At 32.6% G+C, this 13,525-nt stretch overlaps 1 protein-coding gene across 2 annotated transcripts in view; it reads left to right on the top strand.

Moving 5' to 3' along the window:
* Positions 1–13,525, top strand: part of EPHA3 (EPH receptor A3) — a 338,669-nt gene that overhangs the window by 310 nt on the left and 324,834 nt on the right. The window lies entirely within an intron of this gene.

Genomic DNA, 13,525 nt, shown 5'->3' with positions numbered 1-13,525 from the left:
TAAGCCAGGTACCGCGACGCGCACAGCCCTGCCCCGCCAGGCTAACGCTCTTCAAAGCACGTTCTCACCGAAACCTTTTTAGGTCGTTAAGGTGTCTCCGAATAAAGCAGTTTGCTCTGAGAGTAAACTAAAGCTGTGTTTTTATCTTCGGCTGTCTTCTAAAACACTTTAATAGATCGTTTTGAATTGCCTAAACCTAAAATGTGTTTTTAATCTGAGACCAATTCAAGCAATTACCTTGTTTGCCAATTTTAAGCAGAAAAGAAAAGAAAATTCTCCAGTTTTTCAACCCAGGATGTTAATTGCCAAATAGCTATGGAAGTATTTTATTTTCTAATTATGATCATGCAGTACTCTGAGAAGTTTACAATAAAATTCAAGCCACCTTTCTATATTTTTAGTATGTTTTACCGTAATGACAGGTTGTTCTTAGGATCATGGCGTTATGAATGGAATAAAGAGAAATCAGAGTTTGTTGAAGAGAGAAGTGTGTGTGTGTGTGTGTGTGTGTGTGTGTGTGTGTGTGTGTGATGTTTGTGTTGCAACTGCTCTAAGTGATGTGTATCCCGCCAGGCGATGGTTTGCTCTATGGTACAGGTTCTAATGAGCAGCATATGCCACATTAACATAAGTAATATTTGCAGGAATTAGAATAAGCTAAGGTTGGATTTTCTTTGTTTAAGGGCTTATATACGAATAAGAGAATGTATTTAATGAATAGTGAGACGTTCCTGGGTAGGTATAGTTACTATCTGAATAGCAAAATTAAGAAGGAATGTTTATATGCAATATATTGCATTTCCTTGATGTTAGGTTATTTATTTTCCTCGTAATGAGCATTCATCTCTTTTCAATGGATTAAAGTGCAAACTTAATATTAAGGACACCAATGTTTCCTATAAGATTGAATACTTAATAGATGCATTGCCTTTTTCCTCTATACCTTTTGTGATCTCTTCCTAATGATTTGTAAATACAATCACTAACTCTCAAGACAAACTTCTCTGAGTAATTGATTGCTTTACAACTTTGATTTCCTCTCAGTCATTTTAAACTATAACAATAAAATTTAGCAGTTTGTTTTGGAATTTAGCAATACTGAGCAGTTGATGTGCAAATGCTACATCATACATTATGTCACACACTAAAAATATATTGATATATTATATGCATTACTATTTTTTAAAACTCAAAATATTTAGAAACTTTTAAATTAAATATAGAAACTGCCTCTCATTTGGTGACCCACTTTCACTGCTAATGGAGCAGTTTAATTTTATTCTTTCCTAAGTGACTGCCTTTATCCATTTTACAGATTTCACTAGATTTTTCTGTGTCTTTTTTTTTTAATTGGGAACTTGAAAATTCTAAACTATATGAATCAAGAAAATATTTTACCTACAAGTGACTTTTCTTTTTCGAATCAAATCGAAATGTTTATTTGAAAGTAATGGTCATTCTTCATAAATGAAAGGCAAGAGTAGTCATTTATACAATGAGTAACATATCAATAAGTTAAAATTAATGTTTAATATTTGTTTTTTCAAAGATATTAAAATATTGACAATAACTAGGAAAATAGTAATATTATTTCCATATAGCTATAATAAATTGTATCTCTCCAGATGGACAATTTCTAAACTATTTAGATAATGGATTTTACTGAATTAATAATACAAAAATATAGCTGAGAGAGTATTTTTGTGGACAATATAAACTTTCAGTAAATTGCAAGAGAAAAAAAGTCCTTTTAAACTTATTCACACATATATTAGTGAATATTAATTTAATAAAACAAAAATAATCTAATGCAGATTGTTTTTAAAGCGCACCTTGTGTATGTCTGGGTATGTAATGCATGTTATTATACAAGCAGGTACACATTAACAATATGTATATAGGAAGGCAAATATACTCAGAGAACTGACATAATTACATTTAATTTGCTTGGGTAAAAGTTTATCTATCCATTGTTCATGGATTATTCTTTCCAGATTGTGTTCTGTGGGTAGTGTCTTTTTCCCTTCTGAGGTCATGAAAGGAAGCTTTGAAACAAAATTTAAATGGAGTGATTTAACTTGGGTAATATTTGAATGAGGGTTTAAATATTAATACGATAGCTTGGGCCTTAATAGTTGAGTTGAACGACATGAAAAGTGAAAAACCCAAATATGTGCCAAGAGTTCCATGTAATTCTTCTAACAATGTCGTTTGAATAGAAAGCAATGCTTCTGAAAAGTCATATAGTGGGTAGAAGGAATAATGATAAAATGAATATAGCTTTCTGATATAAATTTTGAAAACAAATATGAAATACTAGGTATTTTAGCATTTAAAATGCTACATTAAAATTTATATTTCAATACTATATAAAATTTACTAGAAATTTACTAGTAAAATTTACTAGAATTTATTCAGCAATCTATTATGAAGTTAGGCTTGATTGAACTAAAAGAGAACAAAACCATGCCATTGAGTTAATTGCTAGGAAACTTGTCATTGTGCTTTTCTTTTTGAGATATTGATAATCAAATTTCAATATTGAAATGCCATGAGTTCATAATAAGAAAAAAAAAGTTTAACCTGAGCCTTATTTTTATTAATCCAGTTACAAATAACTTTCTAATATTATTTCAAGAAAATGATTCCAGGTTATACTTTCTATCACTGGCCTCAATGATACTAGATTATTCATAATTTCTATGATCACTTAAATCAAGAATTGGCTTATATACTTAATCAGAAACTTTACAAAACCTGCATAGAATTTTATTAAAATCTTATCATGTTTCTCTATTTACATGACACACCAAGAAAAGACTTCCAATGAGAAATCAACTACTTTTCATGCCAAATAGGATTGTTAAACTATGTATTATTAGAAAACCTCATATTTTCTCCCTATTCCCATCCTAGGTGGATGATGCTAATGGTAAATGAAAATAACTTTGGAAAGAGTTTAAAACTTAATATACAGTGAACTATTGGCTATTCTTAGTTCTATTTCTTTTAACGTTGGATAAAGTACTCTCTTTAAACACTTCTACATTTGAAGGAATCTGAAGCAGAATGCATGCATGGCTTATTCATCAGTACATAGACCACTAAATCATTTTTTCTGTCCTAAAGTGTTTATGAATTAGATTAACATTTTACCCATAGTGTTCTTTACATTGGAAATGATAGTTTTCAAAATAAAATTAAATCTGCATGTTTATATACTTCTTATTTTAGGAGACTTTCATTGGAGTGGCTAGGACACTGTTTCTATGAAATGTATTTCACTAGACATTAATCTTCTAAGTACTAGAGGAGCCTATGTGATTGTTTAAAGCTTAAAAGTAAGACTTGCAGATGAACACTGTATGCTTCCCTTTGAATTCAATATTAGGCAAACTTTAAAGAAAATAAACATTTAAATAATTGAATTTTCCCTTTTAAAACATTACTATGAATTGGCATCACTTTTTATATATAAATGTATCTTCAAATAATATATTGTGATTGAAATATTGAGAACTAAGCTATTATATCATCTTTATAGGTTTTCTTTTTTAGAAGAGGGTTTACATTTGCTTTAATAGCATTTCATCATGCTAGACTAAATAATTGAATGCATTACACATTTTTGTAATTTAATAGCTCTCCTAATAGCTCGCCTCTACCTCCTCCCCAACAGTTATAACTGTGCTATTTGCCTGGAGGTAGGAGAAACCTTAATTTCACTATTTTATAACCCACAACAGTTAACACTTGACCTAGGTCATTAACAGGATTATCAGCAAATTTGTTTAAGCTTTTACTGACAACTTGAATTGCTACGATAATATTTTGATTGTGCCGGAAAGAAACTTCTTATAACTTTCTCAAAATCTATCATGAAATTAATTCATTCTGAATTTATATCTTCCTAAAGATTAATATTGATAATAATAATTCAAATGGGGAAATGTCCACTTTGATACCCCATTCTCCTCACTCCTATGTTTCACATGTTACACCATTCTAGTCTTTATCTTAAATGAGCAATTAAGAACTCTTAATTTTATTAAATATTCTGGCAAAAACAACAGAGTTATTAATGCAAACCAGCTTCACTGTTAACTATCAACATTTTCAATTTTCTACTTTTTTATTGATGTTATGGTCGATGTCATTTTTCTGCCTATTTAAAGAAATAAAGTCAATTGGATATATTTATAACTCAGAGGCAACTGGAACCATAAAAGGGAAACTACATATAATAAAACACCATTGCCACGTGTTAGATCATGGTTGCATTTTATATAAAGACATTTCATGTATTTTTCCATGAAACACTAGAAATTGGGAGCTACAATGAAAAGTACTTAAATTTAACATAAATGTTTTAAACAAAATGTACACAATCAGAACCTAAAGGTTTTTTAAATATCATTTAGTTTGTTTAGGAATTTTCATGTGAAGTTTTTTAATTATTTAAATATAATTATAGTTTGCTCCTTGCTTATATAAACAATTTAGGAGTTTCACCTTGACTCTCAAGAAACATCCTTAAAGAAAGAATTCACATGTTATCCACATTTTAATATTCAAGTTTTGGCGTGTTCTTTAAAGGCCTCTCACTTTATTATCTCATAATAATTTTCTTTATAAAGATTTTTAAATGTTAAAATTGTTTCTGAAATTTTGAATTTTTCTGAAACAAAATACATGCAATTTTTAAATATCAAATAATCAGTTACATATGCAAAGGATTTTTAAAGGCGAAACATATTTCCACAGTATATTTGATTTACTAACTTCAACGCAAATGGAAACAGCAAGAACTGTTCTTGAGAGGTACATTTTCCAAGTCATAAAATCTTCCAGAAAATATTAATAAAACTTTCCACAAATCATCAAAACTTGATAAGTTCTTCTAGACATTGACTTACTAAGCAATCTCTGATGTGGGTTACCTTTGATTTTAGTCATTTTCCAATGATTTTGTTTGGCATAATACGAAATGTAAGGGGAAAATATGTATTTCTTGGAAGAACACTAAGTTTTACAAATCATATTCTGTCAAGAGTGTCAACTTTATTTTTTAATATACATGTTTTTCTTTTAAAATATTTAAGAAACCTTTTTTTTTTCTAATTCCAGTTTGATAAAAGATTTAGAAAAACAGATGCAGGTGTTCTCTAGTTGATTCTGTTTTCAGAGATCTGGATTTTATCACCAGGGAGGGTCAATGCAGGGCTTTTACAAAGTGCTTTCCACAGATTTTTTAAATAAAGAGTTGACTGCTGGTGTGAAACACTCATTACACTATTCATTCAGGTATACCAAAAATCAGGATTTGGAGTTTATTTCTCAAAGACTCTAAAGCAGAAGATAATTTGTAACAACTTTAGAAATAAAAGTAATGTGACATTTATAAAATGTAAAGGATCCCAAGCCTCAAAACAATTTAGGAAGACACTTCTGGTCAGAATCAGGGTGTGGGCACATGTATACTCCTTGATTTCACTCTGTGAATCTATTACCAGCTGCCTACTATCAGGTAGTTCTGGGAATCTGGCAGGAGGCTTCCTCTTGGAAAACTCTGCAAGTCAGCAAGTTTGTTGCCTCCTATCAGCTTTCTTTGAAATAAAAAAAGGATGGTCGATTACAAAGAAAAAAAATCTGCCAGCGAAAAGAAAATAAAAGGTTGATTAGAAAGATGGAGAGGTAGAGAAGTGCACAGGTTCTAAAACCAATGTAATATATAAATCTTTCGCTTAAAAAAATTTATCACTTAAAACATCTGGGTAATCAATTTTTATTAAATCTTTAAAAACCTGCACACTTAAAAAGGGAGTGGAGTTGCATTTGTTTCTCCTTTCAAGTTTATACATTTTTGATTTTCCCCCAGAAGAAAATATTTTATCCGGGAAAGTTTAAAGAGTACAAGCCAAAGAATGTTTTCCCTTTTGGAAGCCTGGGCAAATGCATGTGGCGGGTGGATGGAATCAAAACCAGTTCAACAAATAAAGCCTCCAACTTGGAGTAATGTTATTAAACTGGAAGCCCTGGGTGTGGAACCTCCTCCCTCCCTTCATTTTCTAAACCATGTCCTGCTGTTCCAGTCAAAGCAAAGGGTGAAAATCCACATAATCCAAACCAACATGGTGAAGTCAGAATAATAGACGAGGAAGGAGGGGGAAAACAAGTAGGCAGCACTGTACAAACAAACTGTTGTGCATAATCTTATCCACTGACTGGCGTGGCCACAGGAGGGGATGGCGGGCTTCTCTTCCTTCGCGTTACACCGCCCGCTTTTGATAATGTGTTGCTGATTAAATTTCAAAAATGTGCCCCGAGAAATTTTAGCACGAAGCAAGGCTTTAAGGGCAATGATAGTATTGTGGCGACTGAGAGATGAGCAGGCGCTCCTCGATGCCACCACACCCACCACCAGGGCGTCTTAACTACAAACTGTTCTGCCGCCAGGACCAGGCTCAGTGGTGCGGCGGGAAAAAGGTGTCTCTCAAAAATTCACGATTTTTTTCTCTCCGGATCGGATTAAGGATCGGATCATAAAAACCCAACTCCAGGACCGTGTCCTCCAGCCCCAGCTCCCCGGGGGTGGGTGGGGTTCTTGGTGAGCGAGTGTCTCCGCGCCTGGAGGCTGAAGCCCGTTGCCGAAGCACTGCGAGCTGGCCGCGGCTTTCCGGGCCTGGGCGGGCGGCCGGAACACGCAGAGGCCCTGCTGCTGCGCCTTCTGCTCGGACTCCGGTGCCCCGCGTTCTCTGGCGAGGCGGAGGCCCGAGCGAGGGGGCGCGAAGGCGCCAAGTTACTGGCAAAAGAGCGCGGAGAGCAGACGGGGCGGGGAAGAGGCAAACGTGCGCCCTCTGCCTGCTGCCGAGGAGCTGCTGGCGCTCGGAGAGGCGGCGTGCTCTTCACCACCTGGCCTCTCTTTACCTGTGGTCGGTCCCGCCCAGAAAGCTCGAGGGTCTTGGACCCGCCTGGCACCTCCTCACTTTCACAATTGACTTTGACCACGGATCTATGCTTCCCCGCTCCTCTGCCTCCAATTGCAGTCTGTCAGCCTTTTCAGCTTGGCGTCCAGAGGTGGCGCGGTCTCCTTTCCATCCTTGTTCACCGCCCCACCAGATGATAGAGGAGTGGAATATAGTTATGCAGGGTTCCTGGGACTCCTTGCAGAGTTGTAAAAGTGCCTCGTACCTGGCCCCTGGGATGGGACTCACGGGAAGGCCTGAGACCTCATATTGTCCTGCGTGAGGCAGTGTGACCCGACCCCTTTGCTATTGTCTTGATCGTTTGGACGGTCTCCTTTCCTTCAGTCCTTCATTCGCTAGATTAAAATGAGGAATCTTTTTTTCCACTTTTTTTTTTTAATAACCACCTACTAATGCCACCTATTAGACCCCTCGTGAGAGCTAAAGGGAATGAATGTTCGTAAACTTTGCCCCATCCACAATCGAAATTTGTGTGTTTTCTTCCTCAGCCCCATATTTGATTGGCACCATTTTATTCAGACAGGTTTTTCCTTCTTCCAATTCTGGCAGTAAACATGAAATGGGCCAGAAAGGGTTTCTGGGAGTAGTGTTATAGAGGTAGGTTAGTAGTTGGATGATGCTAATGTTTCCGTGGTTGTGTTGGAATTTTGGTGTTTTTCATAAAAAAATAAAATTGTTGAATCCAGGGAATTCCAGGACAAAACATGGCCTCAGTGTCATGCCCAACACTGAGATAATTGCACAGAGTTTCTGTAGAAAGTTTGTTACCTTATGTTATTATTCACTACTACTGGACCTCATTTAATTATTAAAGTAGCCCTAAAATAGGTATTACATCCCTCATTGTTACAACTGAAGAAACTAATCATAATAAAGTAGTACCTGAGCCAGACCCTCTCTTGTCTTTGACTTTTGATTTTAACCTCACCTTTTCTCTTGTACACAAATGCCTGTGGATTAGGAGGCATCCTTCTATTCAGGAAAAGCACTAGCTTTTCAACTTTAATCTCAATGACTACACTAATTTGTCTTATGACTTAGCAAGAAAAACTTAGAAGCCCAGAGTACTGGAGTGAAAATATGTACTTTAATGTACTTTCAAAAAAGTACTTCAGAGAGTACTTAGAAACTGCAAAGTGTTTACATGCACAAGTTATGATTATTTGTATGTGTAGAGGACACACTAAGAAAATAATTTAAAGGAAATTTGATGTGGAAACAGGAAAGAACAGGAGAAAATGTCTGTGATGTCTTTTCTTCACACATTCTTACCTCTGTCTTCCTTTCCTGACACTCAAACATTCCTTTCTTCAGCCTGGAAAGAAGATTTTGTCAGAAAATGTATACACAGAGATTGCGAGGCAATTGTCAATGTAGCCCTAATGTTATTATCTAGGATTAAATATAATAAAATAGAGTGTGAATTAACAATTGGAATTGTGATAGAAGTCAATAATGGGGAAAAATAGAATGTGGTCTAAAAAGTAGATGTTAGTCCCTGTGGAAACCCTTTCTAATTTAAAAGATAATTTATAAATTATTTAAGATGAGAAAATAAATTATAAAGATTTATCTCCTCTTTCATAAAAGCACTCATCCTCTATTAGGTGGAAGCTCTGAGAAAATGTAGCTAAAACAGGGTTTTGAAAGGTAGCAAATTAAGTTGGGGCAATTATATTTTTCATGTGGTATTTCAGCACATATGTTTTGTATTAATTGCCGCAATAAATTCTGTTAACCTGGTAAAGAGCAAAAATAGCATATTGATGACATCAGACATTCAAATCATCAGAAAGCTGCTTTTAGTATCTTGCTTCACAGTAAAAAAAAAAAAAAGAAAGAAATTTCTAATGTTATCATTTATGTTCCCAATGAATTATCCAACCACTCACTATTGGAACATTTTCTATGAGCAAAAATGAAGGCTTAGCAACAAACTTTGTTGCTTTTGGAGAATAAGGATCAACAACTAATTTCTCTACTTTTTAATTTTTTTATTCATATTTGAGTTTGTGGACCTCTCTCAAATCAAGAAAGTGTAAACTTGACTTTAAAGAGTAAACTTGACTTTAAACAAGAGTTGTCTCTTGTTTTAAAACAAAAAAATCTTCACTGATTGATTACATGGCAGGATTTCAAAGGGGACTGAGTCAATAGAGATACCTATGTTAATTTCATTGTTGATAAGTCTATTTAATCAATATCAAAATGGTTTCACCTTGAATTTTCTATATATTCATTAAGGGAAGGTTATTTTATTTTCTTTCAAATAATAGTTAAGGAAGATCGATGAATAAACTCTACAGGTGCAGTAAAGAATAATACCTGCCCCCTCACACTCATTCCTTACTTGATAAAAATATAAAGCTTTAAAATTAACTTTTTGCCAGTGACAAAGTTGTTTGGTTTCCAATCAACATGAAATTTAGACATTTGCTGTCTGCATCAGGGTGACTAAGGGAAACAGAGAACAGCTCGTTAATAGTTAATATATATTTATTTCTTGATTCTCAAACCTAATTTAGCAATTAATAAAAGCGTAGGTTTTAGAAGGAGATATATATATATATATATATATATATATATCTCCTTCTAATATATATATATATATATATATATATATATATTTTTTTTTTTTTAATTGCATATGTTAGCAGTCTTCACACTGAAGATAAGTTAGGCTTCAGAGCTGATTTGCATGGCTCCCATGTGAATTATCTAAATAATCTTCTGAGTAAATAGAACACCACTAACAGGGAAATTCTACTTGCAGAACTGTGTGTGTGTATATTTGTGTATGTCAGCAATGGTATTGTCCCCTTACAAAACTGAACTGTTCCCACATTGTGGGCAAATGTATATGAATGAATACAAACCTTTAGGAATCAAGTTGGTATAAAATGTTATTGTTCTAAATTACGAATCGATGATGATAAAAAAATAAAAAACAACTATTTGTTTATTTGTCACTGTTGATTCTTATGAATTTTTCCCAGCTGGACCCCTAACATTCAAAGATGGCATAAAGCTAGAGTTATCTAGCTTTTTTCCCTTCAATATGCCAAAGCTATTTATGGTAGATTTTGCATTTTAACAGAATGTAAAGAACTGGTATAATCATGAAAAATTTAAATAGAAATTAAATTAGGTTGTGATTCTTTTATTAAGTATATAAACACCATCAAATATAGCTATTGACAATATTAAAAATGATTTAAAGAAGCAAATAAAAGGGAATAGTATTTTTCTCTTTGTTTATTATTACTATCTGGTTTACTATAGATAAGTTAATACTCATTTACATTACGTAACACAAAAAAGATAAAGTCAGATTTTATTATAATGTTCTTGACATTTCTGATCTGAAATTATAATGCTTTGATAGTCTTTGTTTTTTATAAAAAGATTTTCAGTCATAAATATACATATTTTATTTCATCTGACTGAACAAGTTGGATTAATCTATGCTTACAAGAATGGTTTCTCTATATTTTGAGGTACAACTGCTTTTCTTAAACATTCATATATTGAATAAGGATTTTTTCCCCTTATTTTTACTTATGTGATGTCCAAAATCATTCTGTTTTAACATCTTTAAAAAAAATCTACATAGAATTAGAGAAGAAAACCCTAAAAATAGACAAGGTTAGTAATAATAGCCTTTTAAATTTCTTTCCAAAGGTGATCCTTTGGAAACTAATTAAGAATATTTTATTTTGCATACATAGTAGATTTACTACTGTTACCCCAGTAGTGAAAACTTCAGAACCCTGAATTTAATTTCAAAGTCACAAATTTAAAAACCATTAATATAAATCAAGAAAAATGTTAAGAAAAAGGTAACTCATATTTCATATTAGAATAATTTGTTTGTATTTGTTTATTTACAAAATAATGCACATCTGAGTATTAGTTACATACTGGATTTTGGTAAAGAAGGTTACAGGGAATGGTATACCTCTATGCCACTGAAGATAACTTAGGTGGAACAAATGACCACAAAATAAATACTTATATAAAAAATTATATTTTAACATGGAAAAATTATGAAAAGCGAGATATGAATTTTCAGAGGAGAGTGCAGTTAGTCTCCCAAAACAGAGCCCCTGAGATATAGGGAAGATTTGTTAAAAATAAAAGTTAGTAATAACAATAATAAATTAATAACAGCATGGGAAGGAGATTAAATGATTGGCCTAATTTCGTGAGGTAGAGATGATTATAAGCCAGATTTTTGTTTTTACTGCATGTATCTAGAAAACTTCATAAGTAATTAGAATGAATGCATAATATATATGTAAAATTAAGAAGTACTTTGAAAGAACATTTAGAAACAGCTTTTTTCAATAAGTATATATCTAAGCTTAACGTGAGGACAAGCATACCCATGTGTGCATCTGAGTATAGTGGAAACACATTATTGAATAGCAGAAAGAACTATCTCCAAATAAAAGCTTCTGCTCGTCCCACTCATGACAGGACTACACTACCAAGGAAAACCACATTGAAATTTCTCTGAACTCTAACTTCTCTTCTTGTGATAAATTAAAACTTTTCTACCACCAGCACTAAAAATTTGATACTTTCCATTGACAACATACTCTTAGGATGAACGAAAAAGAACTAGAGTTTAGAATTAAACTGATAATCATATGGCACCTTGCTTGATCCTTTGCGGGTGTTTATAAAGACCCATATTTATACCTTGAGGAGTTTGTTTATCTTTGTGTGTGTATGACGGTAGACATCAGTCATGATGTATGACATAAGGTTCAGACATAATTATCCTCCAGAATATGATGAAGTCAAAGCTATATACTGACTTTAATTTCCAGAAATTTGAACCAATTTATGTATTCTGCAATGAACTTATTTTAGGGAAAAAAAAAAGTTTGTGATATAAAATATCCAGGGAACATTTTTAAATTTAAACATTTTTATCACTATATTTTTGTGTTCTGTGCTAAAATTTTGAATCCTCCTATTTAAGGAATTTCAAATTATAAAAGAAATAAGTCATGGCGATGTAGTGTACAGCAAGGGAATATAGTTATTATAATAGTGTAATAACTGTCTGATGACAGATAATAACTAGACTTATGAGGGGTCATTTCATGAAGTATGTAAATGTCAAATCACTATGAAATATACATGAAATTGATGGGATATTATATGTCAATTATACATCAATAAGAAAAAAAAGGCAACACTATATTAGAGCTGTTCTGTAGGCCAGTCTGCTTATTCTGGTCCATTTTCACAGGCATCAGTCAAATCCTGACTGAATAGATAGCTTTCATTTAGTACTTGGAGGTTGGTATGAAGATTTTATGATAATATCATTAAAAATATATATACCAAAACAGCCTGAATTTTGGTATGAAGGCAAAATGTATTTGTTAAAGTTTGAGTACCTATTTTTCTTGATTTTTTTTATAATTTCATATTTGAATAATATATTTTCATTTTTCATTTTTTATCTGTCAAAAAAAGTACTTTCAAATTAGAAATAAACGAGTTGTCCTGTTATTTTAGAACACTTTAAAAAAGGAAAAATGTGTTGAAAATGTACAATGCTTATATAATAATTAATGTTTTACTTTTAGAAACATTCACATTTTGGGAAACATTTCATTTGTCTAAATGATTCATAATATCAGTTGACAATGCACAAAAACAAAGAGATGTTATTCTAGGGACTGTTATTAAAGCTGAAATTGTTAATGGACTAAAACTTCGCTGACAGTAAAACATCCTTGCACATTTATATGAAAGAATTATTTTGTTATAAGAAGACATTCCCTAGTGATATTTTGATAGCTGTTTCATAATAATATTGATATCAGTATGACCGTCAGATTTCTGTGATCTAAAAAAAAAAATAGAAATATTAACTCTTTAGAAACAACATAAGCTTTACATTTACTAAAATGTCCAGGTTTCAAGTCAAATAAATTTTGATCTGTGTTTCTGTTATTTTCTTGAACCACTCTAGCCTTGAAAGCACTGACATTTTACGGTGAGACTGTTGATTCCAAGGAGCTCTCCTTGATATTAACAAAGATTGAGATGAGGCAGCTAATTACAGTTTCTCCTATAATTAGGACCCATATAAAAGTAAATCTAAACGTATTTCCCAGAAGGGAAAGCTAATAAGAAATAATAAGTTGATAGTATATCTATCACCTTTTCCAGAAATCTGCTTATATCACATAAATTGGCCATTAAGATACCATGTGACAAAATAGATTTTTTACAGAAATGTTAAGCATGACAGAATTTTTTCTTTAATTCTTCTGATAGAGAAAAAGTCATAAATTAAATCTATCTAACCACAAATTAAATCTATCTAATCACAAATTAAACCAAAATGTTTGCTGAGTTAAATTTAGCAGAATTTACAGAAATTTTTCTCTGCACACAGAGTATATAGGCATACCTCGTTTTGTTGTGCTTCACACATGTTCCTATTTTTATAAATTAAAGTCACCAGCAAAAAGATTATGACTCATTTTATTGCAATACTCACCTTATTGCAG

This window comes from Pteropus vampyrus, unplaced genomic scaffold (assembly GCF_000151845.1).
Source record: "Pteropus vampyrus isolate Shadow unplaced genomic scaffold, Pvam_2.0 Scaffold26, whole genome shotgun sequence".
NCBI classification, from domain to species: Eukaryota; Metazoa; Chordata; class Mammalia; order Chiroptera; family Pteropodidae; genus Pteropus; species Pteropus vampyrus.
The sequence above is the reverse complement of the archived record's forward strand: the minus strand, read 5'-3'. Positions and strand labels throughout refer to the sequence as shown.